This window comes from Stegostoma tigrinum, chromosome 12, assembly GCF_030684315.1.
Source record: "Stegostoma tigrinum isolate sSteTig4 chromosome 12, sSteTig4.hap1, whole genome shotgun sequence".
Lineage (NCBI taxonomy): Eukaryota > Metazoa > Chordata > Chondrichthyes > Orectolobiformes > Stegostomatidae > Stegostoma > Stegostoma tigrinum.
The window spans coordinates 66406352-66417211 of NC_081365.1; positions in this window are offsets into that span (position 1 = coordinate 66406352).

The window sequence follows — 10860 nt, forward strand, 5'->3', positions numbered from 1 at the left end:
TCCTTCCTCAAATTTGGAGACCAAAACTGCACACAATACTCCAGGTGCGGTCTCACCAGGGCCCTGTACAGCTGCAGAAGGACCTCTTTGCTCCTATACTCAACTCCTCTTGTTATGAAGGCCAGCATGCTATTAGCTTTCTTCACTGCCTGCTGTACCTGCATGCTTGAAACTAGGGCTGGGTAATAAATACTGGGCAGCCAGCAGCACCAATATCCTATGAATGAATTAAAAATGTCAAAGCTCCAGCCTATGAAGGAGCTAAGTGCAGATTTGCTGGGCGTGAGGCTCACAGCCTCAGGTTGAGGTCACCTTGTGGAGGAGCTCCTCCTCTGTACTGGTGGCCTGGCATCTGTGGCCCTATTAAATGACCAGTTCTTCAGGTGGCGCCTCCATGTTTAGTTGCCCTTGTAATCCTTATGCTGCTTCAGCAGTGAGCATCTCTACAAGTGACATTGGCAAGACTACCAGCCTGCTTCATCGGTCTGTGGCATCAAGAATCTGCTTGCTATCCTAGCCAGAATGGCAAGTATGGCAGTGACCAGTTAGGAAGATGTCTCTAGATGATCATTGAACCCATCCTACTGCAGACAATTGGAAGCTTGGGTCCCCATTTGATTGCATCATCATGTTTCCAGGACTCTTGAGAACATCCAGTTCCTTGTTTACGCGGACCTGGTGTCAAACAATGAGGTGGAAGTAACCCTGGGCAAAATACCAGCACTTAGTTCATTGTTGGCTTTTCAGTGTTACATTCTTTGTTAATCAGTTTTTATCCCTTTATTGTTGTCCATTTTTCAAAGACTTTGATTTTACTCCTACTATTCAGAGAATCATTCAGCACGAAGGTGACCCTTTGACCTCCCAAGTCCATGCTGTACTTTGGAAAACCACATCAATTAGTCTCACTAGATAATAAAATGTGAGGCTGGATGAACACAGCAGGCCAAGCAGCATCTCAGGAGCACAAAAGCTGACGTTTCGGGCCTAGACCCTTCATCAGAGAGCTCTCTGATGAAGGGTCTAGGCCCGAAACGTCAGCTTTTGTGCTCCTGAGATGCTGCTTGGCCTGCTGTGTTCATCCAGCCTCACATTTTATTATCTTGGAGTCTCCAGCATCTGCAGTTCCCATTATCTCTCTCAATTAGTCTCACTCCCTGGTCCTTCTACGTAATGCTGAATATATTGTGCTTTCAAGTATTTATGTATTCCATGGTGCAAATTTTTCCAGTATCTGCTTCCAATATCTTTTCAGGTTAGGTATTTCAGATCATAACAATTTGCCATACGCGAGAAAAAGGACACATTTGCTAATTATTTCAATCTGTTATGTGCATAAATTGCGGTTCTATTGGTCGCACTCTTACCACTCATTTGGAAGATTGTGTGGTCAAAGTCCACTCCTGTCAACTGAGCACAAATAAAACCTCGCTCGATAGGCCAAAGAAGCACTAAGTGTACAACGCACGATAGAGGTGCCATCTCACAGATAAGGTGGCAGACCAAGGTCCTGTCTGCACCCTCGTGTGGATATTTTGAAAAAGATCAGGATGTTATCTCCAGCATTCAAGCCAATATTTGTCTCTTTATTAAATTAACAGCACTGAAATTGGTTTTCTGGGGATTATTATATTTCTGTTTGTGAAAGCTTACAGTGAGCCAAATAACTGCTATGTTTACAATGTTACAACATTGCCTTCATGAATAAATTATCTAATTAGTTGCCAAATGTTTTAGACAGGCCATAAAAGGTGCGAGGCAAATGTGAGTCACTTGAAGTTTTTTTTTCCATTTTTCTGATTATCTACTGTTCTGCCAGTGAAGACAATTATTTCCTAGCTAATCTAGCAAAATTACTCATGGTGTTAAACACTTCTATTAACTTTCCCCTTAACCTCTCTGCTCTACAACGAGCAATCCCAGCTTCAATTCTTATTCCACTGCTGCAAATCATTGCGGTTGAAATTCTGAGGGGCTGTTATCATTACACTTGATAAAGCATGATAAGCACTAAACACAATGGAAGGTCAACAGAAAATCCAAGCAACCAAACTTAATTGGCCCTGTGTGAAAGGTTTTTGCTCTCTGGTGGTTAAAGGCCAAGATTTCAAAACTGGACTAGCTTCCACACGTCTAAATAGGAGGACTGTCCCAACAACAAATTAACCCAAGTGTTTGTATGAGTTAAGCTGTTTCCAGCACTCAAAGGATTAATTCTACCAGGGCCACTGCCAATGAACAGAGACAAATTTGTTAAGCTCTATCAAATCTCAAGTGAAGGAAGAAGAAATTCAATTTTAAAAGGAGCAAGAAACTCAGACAAGTGAATCAAACTTTCCTAAAATTTCTTTTCAAGATAAAATTGTTCTAATGAATTTAAGATTGCAAGTCCCTATTTTTTAGCATCAATCTCACAGAATCATATGTATTTTGGTTCAGTACTATCTGTGCAGTCTAAGTACATCGCTGCTAATTAATACACCTTGTATACTTTCATGTAGCAATTCTGCTACCGTGGTATCTGTTGTGGTTTTGTCCATTAGAACCATCCACTGTGCTTTGGGTAGAGTTACTGTCACTGACCTTTTTTATTGGTGTTATTCTAAATTGCTGATGCTTCCAGAAAAAGATACCCGCACAAGGTCTGCGGCTGAAGTGAGGCTCAAACTTGATGAACAGAATAGGTTTATTACATTGCACTTAGTAGCTGGTTTCAGTAAATCTGGCTTACTTGATAGCCCTTTGTGAGACCTCAAGCTACTCATTAACATTAGCCGCATAGGCTTAGCATTGAGGGCCTTTTCTTGCAAAACCTCTCGGAACTATGGTTAGCTCCTCCTAGGAACAGTTCCTCATCTCCTGAAGGGGAAAGGTTATTTACAATGTCACTTATGTTTTCAGGTGCTAACTACCTTGTACAACAACTCCCACAAATTTTTATTTTCTGGTTATTAATTTATTTATAAAATTACATCAATGAGTGGCTTTATCAATTACGTTTGCGAATATCCCATCTGCTCCCAATTTACAGATTGTTGACTTATTGTTTGGGTTGAAAGTCTGCTACTTAAAGACATAACTTTCAGGTTCAGTTTGTTAGTAGTAAGGAACATTGGCTGAACTTCACTTTCCTGAATACCCTTTCCAAGGTGTGATTTCTCACATTGATGTTAATGCTTAAATGTTGTCTCCATTGAAGACACTTTAGTTTCATCAAATCATGTCAGAGGAGGCAGTTGCATTTTTGAAAGAAGTAATCTCTTTTTAACATTGCAATGAGATAAGATCATGTGTGAGTCATTCATTCTCGCACATCCTCATTTTATCAGGTTCAATCATTGACGCTAAAGCTGCCTGTTCAGCCGTCCGGATGGAGAGCAGAGTATTCCTTAACAAATTACGCTTTTATGCAAACACAAAACAGGGAGTTATTTTCAGTGACCTGATATAAAGGCTGCAGTCCAGCTGCTGGTGGGAGAGAGTGGCTCGAGTTACATGGAAAAAATAATCGGAGTGCTAAATAGTTGCATTGAGATCAGCATTCCACTTGGCCTTCCAGTTTTCACATTTCCAAATTATGCAGAGGATGCGAGGCATACCCATATGATGTGATATCGTGGCTGTGTTTAAAGGAACAATGGAAATAAGGAAAATTCAATGTCTCAGGAATCAATGGTGGATGTAGAGCAAATGCATCAGCCAGAAGTTATGACATTTTACCCCAGCACTAAGGGGAACATACTGATGCCATCAACATATAAATGTCATTTGAAGCAGCTGAGGAAATGAGCAACAGCAGTAGCTTTCATACCCAGGTCATGGATACAAGAAACAGTTGAATGAAATATACAGCTCACGCTTGTTTTTTGTTTCAACTATATCCTGAGGAACAAAACGATTAGCATGATGTCACTTCAAGCATTGCTACACAGAACATTTGCTATCCCTAGGGCCAAACAAATGGGTGTTAGGAAGAGAGTGGAACACTCCTTCAAAGAGGGCTGTAACATGATCAGCTCTAAAGACACATTGTTTCCGTGGCTCCATTATTATGCCTGCTAAAATGGCAGCCAATTAGATAGTCAATGATTTATAAATGTGATATTGTATTTACAATGGCCTGCCACCTATGTAGCTTCAGAAGGTTTTCATTTTCCGTGCCCTTGCATTATGTCGAGATGCCATCCTGGCACTGGAGCTGCAGTAGAAAGAACCTGCCCTGCTGGCCTTGAAGGTTTGTGTGGACAGTCTTGGCTGGAGCCTACAGACATGTGGAGAATGTCCTGCCGATAAATGCAGCTCACCTTCCTCAGCTTCTACTTCTACAACATTAGGAGCCAGAGGAAGGGTAAGATCGGAGGGCCCAGTCACCTCTGGAGAGTCTTAAGGGGACAATTGTAAGGGGCCCTGTCTGTATTACTGCCTGCTGCTCTTGTGCTTGTTTGTACATTTGCACAAGGTTATGACAGGCTGACTCCATGGGGTGTCTCTTACCTGGGGCTGAGTAGGTGCCTGGTTTCCAGCAATCTTCCATGTGCCAGTGATCTGGGGCATTTGTTCATCAGCCAGCCCTGGAGATGTGGAAACTCTTTGATGCTGCAATCAGCTAAGAAACAATTCTTATCACATTTGAAAACCGAGGCCCACTTATCAGCTTCTATTAATTAGAGTGCTTGCCCATTCTCCCTATTCTCTGCCCTGTGCCATCTATTCTATTTCCTAAGAAGGCCAATAATTTGCCATTAATTATAGGAGCTTGCATGAGTTACACGCTTTCTCCTGGCTGTCAGGCAACTTGCATTTTGTGTACTTTAGTGGTCTCACTAGGTGACTCAGAGCTCATGATTTGGCATGAGCAGTCGTTGATAACAGAGTCAGTTGTGAGGAAACAAACTACTTCTTGAGGGTTGGAATTTCCAACACATTTTCCATTCAAAGTGCAATAATAATTAGTGCAGTATTTGTCATTAATGCTTGTCTGTAAGACACTTTTAAGAAAAGGACATCCAGTCTGAACCAATGAAACAAAAGCAAACATGCAAATAGATTAATGCTTTATTGGAGTGAAACTGGTTTTAGGAAGTTAGCTGTGGATTAGAAATTCTTTTTATTCCAATAAATTATTTTCTGCAGGCACTTTTATGAGAAATGAAATTGCACAGAGTGGCAAATGGGTTGTTGATTCCTTATGAACCCAAATCTATTTCAGCCCCATTGTTCTTTGAAAAGAAAACAAATGCCTGGTGGGTATTGTTGCTCTCAACACTAACACCATAATGATGTCTGTACTACCCTCTCAGCTGAAAGAAGTTGTCAGCTGACAAATGCTGCCAGCTACAGGGCAATAGAGAGATAGAGATAGAAAAGTGGAAGCGAAATAAAGATCATAGAAATGTCAACATTGTCCTCTGATAATTCTCTTGCCACTTGTGGGAGAGAGCTGACTTTAAAATCTGCTGTGGATGTACACCTGGGCTTTCAGATGAGAAAGTGTAAATCTCCCCTGAATTCATCAAGTTTCTCTGTGTTCTTCCATCAGGTACTTTCATTTCATATTTTTGCCCATTTTCACAATCTGATATGCAGAAATGTCAACACACCAACACGATGTGTGACATAAATTTGACATTTGCACCATTAAGAAATTCTAACAGAAGTCCAGAGGTAGAGAGTGCCACCATTTTCAAATATGTTGTATAATGATAAGAGAAAGGTTCACTGAATGTGGCTCTTATGTGACTGTGAGACTTGCTGTATTTTATCTCACTTCTGCATGTTATTTTTCTGTATTATCATGTGTAATCTCTATTCCTCTGAAGCTTTTGAAATTAGCTTCTCTGCTCATTCCCTTTGTAGAGACATGAATGTGTTTTGTTGAAACAGACTGATGATTCCTGTCTGCAGTAATTGCTCTGCATTTTCCAACTTCCTTTAAGAACCATGCTCTCAAAGCACACAGATTTCACTCTTCCTGCGGTGCAATGAAATTATATTTTTTTAATATCTGGCAAAAAATCCCAAACCAATAGCACAGCATTTTAAAATACACCTCTCATAGCTTGTTCAATGTCAAACTTGCCCTCAGGAAACATTCCCTAAGTTGCTTCATTTTACTCCTGAACATCCAAATATTCTCTTAATATTTTCTTCCTCCATCCTTCAAATACAGATTTGTAAAAATCAACAATCATTAAGCCACGAAAAAGCCTTTTGCTCTTCACCATCATCTCAGATTCATGAGGGTCTTATTTTTCAAAAGTTTAGAAGCTTTTAAACCCTTTTCACGCTTTCTTCACTTTCCCTCTGATTCTTTTAATCTTGGTCTACTCAATCAGATCACTGAACAGCAAGTGTGAAGTCAAAACTATTTGCTGGATCTGGTCCCTGGCTGTAGTGCCAGTGACAGCCCTGCATCGCATTAAAAGTAGGAGCAAAAGTAGAGCATTCAGCTTGTTGAACTACCCTGTCACTCAATAAGATTATGGCTGATCTCTTTCTGTTTTGAATTCCAAATTGCCATCTATCCACAGTAGCCCAGTGACTCCCCAGCCTAAACCATCGCTGTCTTTAAATGTTCAATTACTTTGCCTCCATCATCTTCTGAGGCAGAGAGTCACACAAGACTCAATGAGAACGCATTTCCCCCCCCAGTCTGGCCTGAAAGGGTGAACGCTGTGAGGGAAGATCTGCTATATCATGTACAAATTGGAGATTGGCACCTCTATTGAACAGTAGCAGCACTGGGGTGAGTGGGTTGGTTAGCTCAGTTGGCTGGACAGAAGGCTTACAATGCAGTTGGTTCAATTCCTGAGGCTACTGTAAAATACTCTCCTTCATAATAACTTCCCTCAGCTGTGATGTGATGACCCTCAGCTTAAACCACCGCCAGCCATCTCTCTCTCTTCTCTCTCTCTCTCTCTCACACACATTCTCTTTCTCTCTCTCTGTCTGTCTATTGAAAAAGCAGCCCAATAGTCCTCTAGGACTATGGCACATTTACCATTACCTTTATCACTAACACTGGGGTGACGGGTGACTTTGGTTGGTACTACACTCACCTGAGGCCAAACCCCAATCCACAGGTGAGTGATGGTTGGAGTGGGAGTCACACACAGTGCTCATGGCTGGAGCGATTGGCAACAAGGGTATGGTGGTGTGTGTTAGTAACTCTCCTGATGGCAGCTGAGTGGGACACTCTATTCAGAGCCCGTCTGCTTTGCTAGTTCCTTTTCCTTTCTCGCTCTTTTTTTCCTTCTCGTTTCTGTAGATATTTTTGCCGCCACCCCCTACCTTTTAACTCCTTTAACTTCTTAAATTTATCTGGAGGGAACGGAGAACAGAGGAGACGAGTCTGAGACCAGGCCGCCCCAGGAAGCAGGTCCTGGAGGCGGGTTCTGGGCTGAAGGCCTCTGTAAGGAGAGAGTGAGGCCTTGCGTTCTGAAGCTAGGCATGGTCTGGAAACTTGGCGCTGGCATGGGCTTAGTGAAAAGGATTGTAATTTGAGAACTTTTTTAAAGAAACTTTTTTACTCTTATACTGGACTTCGAGTAATTCAAGTACTTTAAAAAAAAACTTTTTAAAAGCTCTGTATTGCAATGCTTGACTTCTTTTTTTTAACTCTTGCAATTCTGTAACAAAGGCTTAAGTATCTGTACCTGGGTGTTTTGTACCTAAGATGGCGCTAAAGTGGGCTATTACAAACTTTTCACTGCACTCATTTGGGTGCACATGCCAATAAAGCCAATTCTATTCTATTCTCTTCCTGATGCCAGCTTCCTTGATCAGGTGCCAAGTCTCTTTGAACTACAAACCTCCTTGGGATTCTGCAAGCGGCAGAGGTTTTCTTGTTGTGGTGCCCACTTGGTGACCGTACTGCATATCAGTGAGTTAGCATCAGTAACAGGAGATGTCATGGATGGTCATTAAGGACAATTCTTGGTAGTTCAAGAAAATCATTGACATACATACCTTATTTAGATAAGATATAGGAAAATGGGGGCATCAGCACTGCCACTCACCACCCACCATTCCATGGTTACAGAGTCACAGAATTGTACAGCACAGAGACAGACCCTTCAATTCAATTTGTCCATGCCAACCAGATATCCTAAGTTAATCTAGTCCCATTTGCCAGCATTTGGCCTGTATGTCTCTCAACCCTCTCTATTCATGTATACATCCAGCTGCCTTTTAAGTATTGCAATTATACCAGCCTCCACCACTCCTTCTGGCAGCTCATTCCATATACACACCACACACTACATGAATAAAGTTGCTCCTTAGGTCCCTTTTAAATCTTTCCCCTCTCACCTTAAATGCCTGCCCTCTAGTTTTGGATTCTCTACCCTGTGGAAACGACTTTGACTATTCACCCTCTCCATGCCTTTCATGATTTTACAGACCTCTGTAAGGTCACCCATCAGACTCTGACACTCCAGAGAAAATCGCCTGAGCCGATTCAATCTCCCCCCAATAGCTCAAACTCTGCAAACCCTGTCAACCTTCTGGCAAATCTTTACCGCAAACTTTCAACTTTCACAGCAAGTTTAGATGATTCCCCCCTCCCAAATGCACAATGAGAAATGTGTTAAATTATTAATAGGATCTCTTCAGGCGAAGCTGGCTGCAGAGACAGCTTTCCTTTTGCTTGTTTTGAACAACTATTGAAGGAATAAATGGGAGATTAGTTGTCACTTACCCTATGCATTGTACTGATTAAACACTGAATTAAACTAAAATATTTAAAGAAAATTGTGATTACTTTCTGCCAGAAGCAACAACACTGAAGGAAAATGTGTAACTTCTTTGTCGTGTCTGAGGAATTTGTATTGCATTAAAAATAATTGAAAAGAACTTTTAAAAAATTAGATCATTTGCAAATGTTTCAATTTGAATTTCTTGAAAAATATGACAGGTTTGTTCACCGGCAAGCCTTGAGCTGGCAGTAGTGCCAGCAGGAAAGAAATTAAGGTACAAATGAAATATAATTGCCAACATAAGAGGTGATGTGCAAGTCAAAGGAGAGATGTAGACTGAAAATAATAAGCATGTAGATGCAGAAACAAAGAGAAAGTAAACAAGAGACAGAAATAAGCACAGAATTTGTGTGGGAATATGTCCACAAAACTCTCGACAAAAATGTTGGTGTTCAGCTTAGTAGTAGGAGGAAAACAGAACTGCAAAAGCTTCTGAGGGAGTGCTCTCTAGGAGAACCAAACACAGTGGCTCAGTGGTTAGCACTGCTGCCTCACAGCACCAGGGGCCCTGGTTCGATTCCACCCTCACGTGACAGTCTGTGTGGTGTTTGCACATTCTCCCTGTGTCTATGTGAGTTTTGTCGGGTTTCCTTCCACAGTCCAAAGATGTGCAGGCTAGGTAGATTGGCCATGCTAATTTGCACGTAGTGTTAAGGACATGTCGATGAGGTGGGTTATAGGGGCATGAGTCTGGATGGAATGCTCTGAGGATTGGTGTGGCCTTGTTGGGCCGAAGGGTCTCTATTCCCACCCTGTAGGAATTCTACGATAAAGAGTCTATATCCTAAATCTGCTGCAATTCAGACAAACTGAGAGTTTGTTGCAGAGAACTAGATCATTAACTAATTGTTGTTGGTCAGTCGTGAAGTATGGAGTGGGATTTATAAATATTTTATTCTCTTATTATTTCAGAATTTGGATGCTAAATTAGTTGTATGTGGTTTGGTCTCTGCATCTATGAGGCAGTTTAATGATTTACTCATAAGTAATTGATAAGTGACATAAGTATGATGTTTTTCAAACACTGTATTAGAGAAAGAATTCTGAGAGAAAATGGTTTATTCCAAGAGAAAAATATTTTGCTAACCTTGGAAGAATTTAAAAGTAAACAAAGTAGACATTAATTGCCTTAAGTGGTTAAGTAGAAAAATCTAGAAGTGTTTTATTTTTGGTTTAGGGTAAGTACCAATAGCTTTGGAAGAAATACCTTTTTTAGTTTTAGTGTGGGCATTTGCAGAAGACTTGCCTGAAGGTGGATGTGTAAAAATGGTGCACCTGAGAAGATCAAGTGGACTGATAAAAGGTTTACTATCAAAATTCCAGACCAGAAGTGTTTGATTAAAACTCTGAAGGGGTTATGTAAAACTGAGAGTATAAACTCGGGTAAATGAAAAATCAGGGGCAAATCAATCAATTCTCATGACCAAATATTGTGGTCACAGCGAAGTCAAAACCCACAGGGTCAGAAGGGAATTCTCTCTTTTGTGATACTGTAATGGGCTGCTATTGAGTTGAAAGAGATTGTACTTTTACCATGTGCTTCAAAGTCATTAAGCATGTGTTATCAGTGAATAGTTTGGCTTATTCTATTTACCTTCACGTTTTTGAGCAATAGTCTTTTGCTTTATTGCTGAAATTAAATCTGCAGCTTTGCGTACTTATGTTTTAGTTAAAGACAACATTGTTAGAATCAAAATAAGAAACAACATATTATCTAACAAACCAGATTTTATTCCGGGAATTAACTTTTCCAGTAATTATGTCAGCTAAGACATAACACAGTCAATTAAAAAGGAACTCTGAGAAGTCATACCATCAAAACCAACAAGATATGAGTGAGAAGGTGTGCACAATGTCACTGTGGTCCATATCTGGGGACCTCAGGTAGGATACACCCGCCAATGAATGCAACTGAGGGGCCAAAGAATTAAGTTGGAAAGGCTGTGAAATTTTACACAGTGCTACATTCGAACAGGAAATGTTAAAGGCTCTTGTCATGGCATAACATGTACTTTTGTTATCCTGACTATTTAAAGTGATTTTTCTGTTTGAATTATCATATTCCTGTTCATTCATGTTGGTTTGTACTGGTTCTATTTTGTAT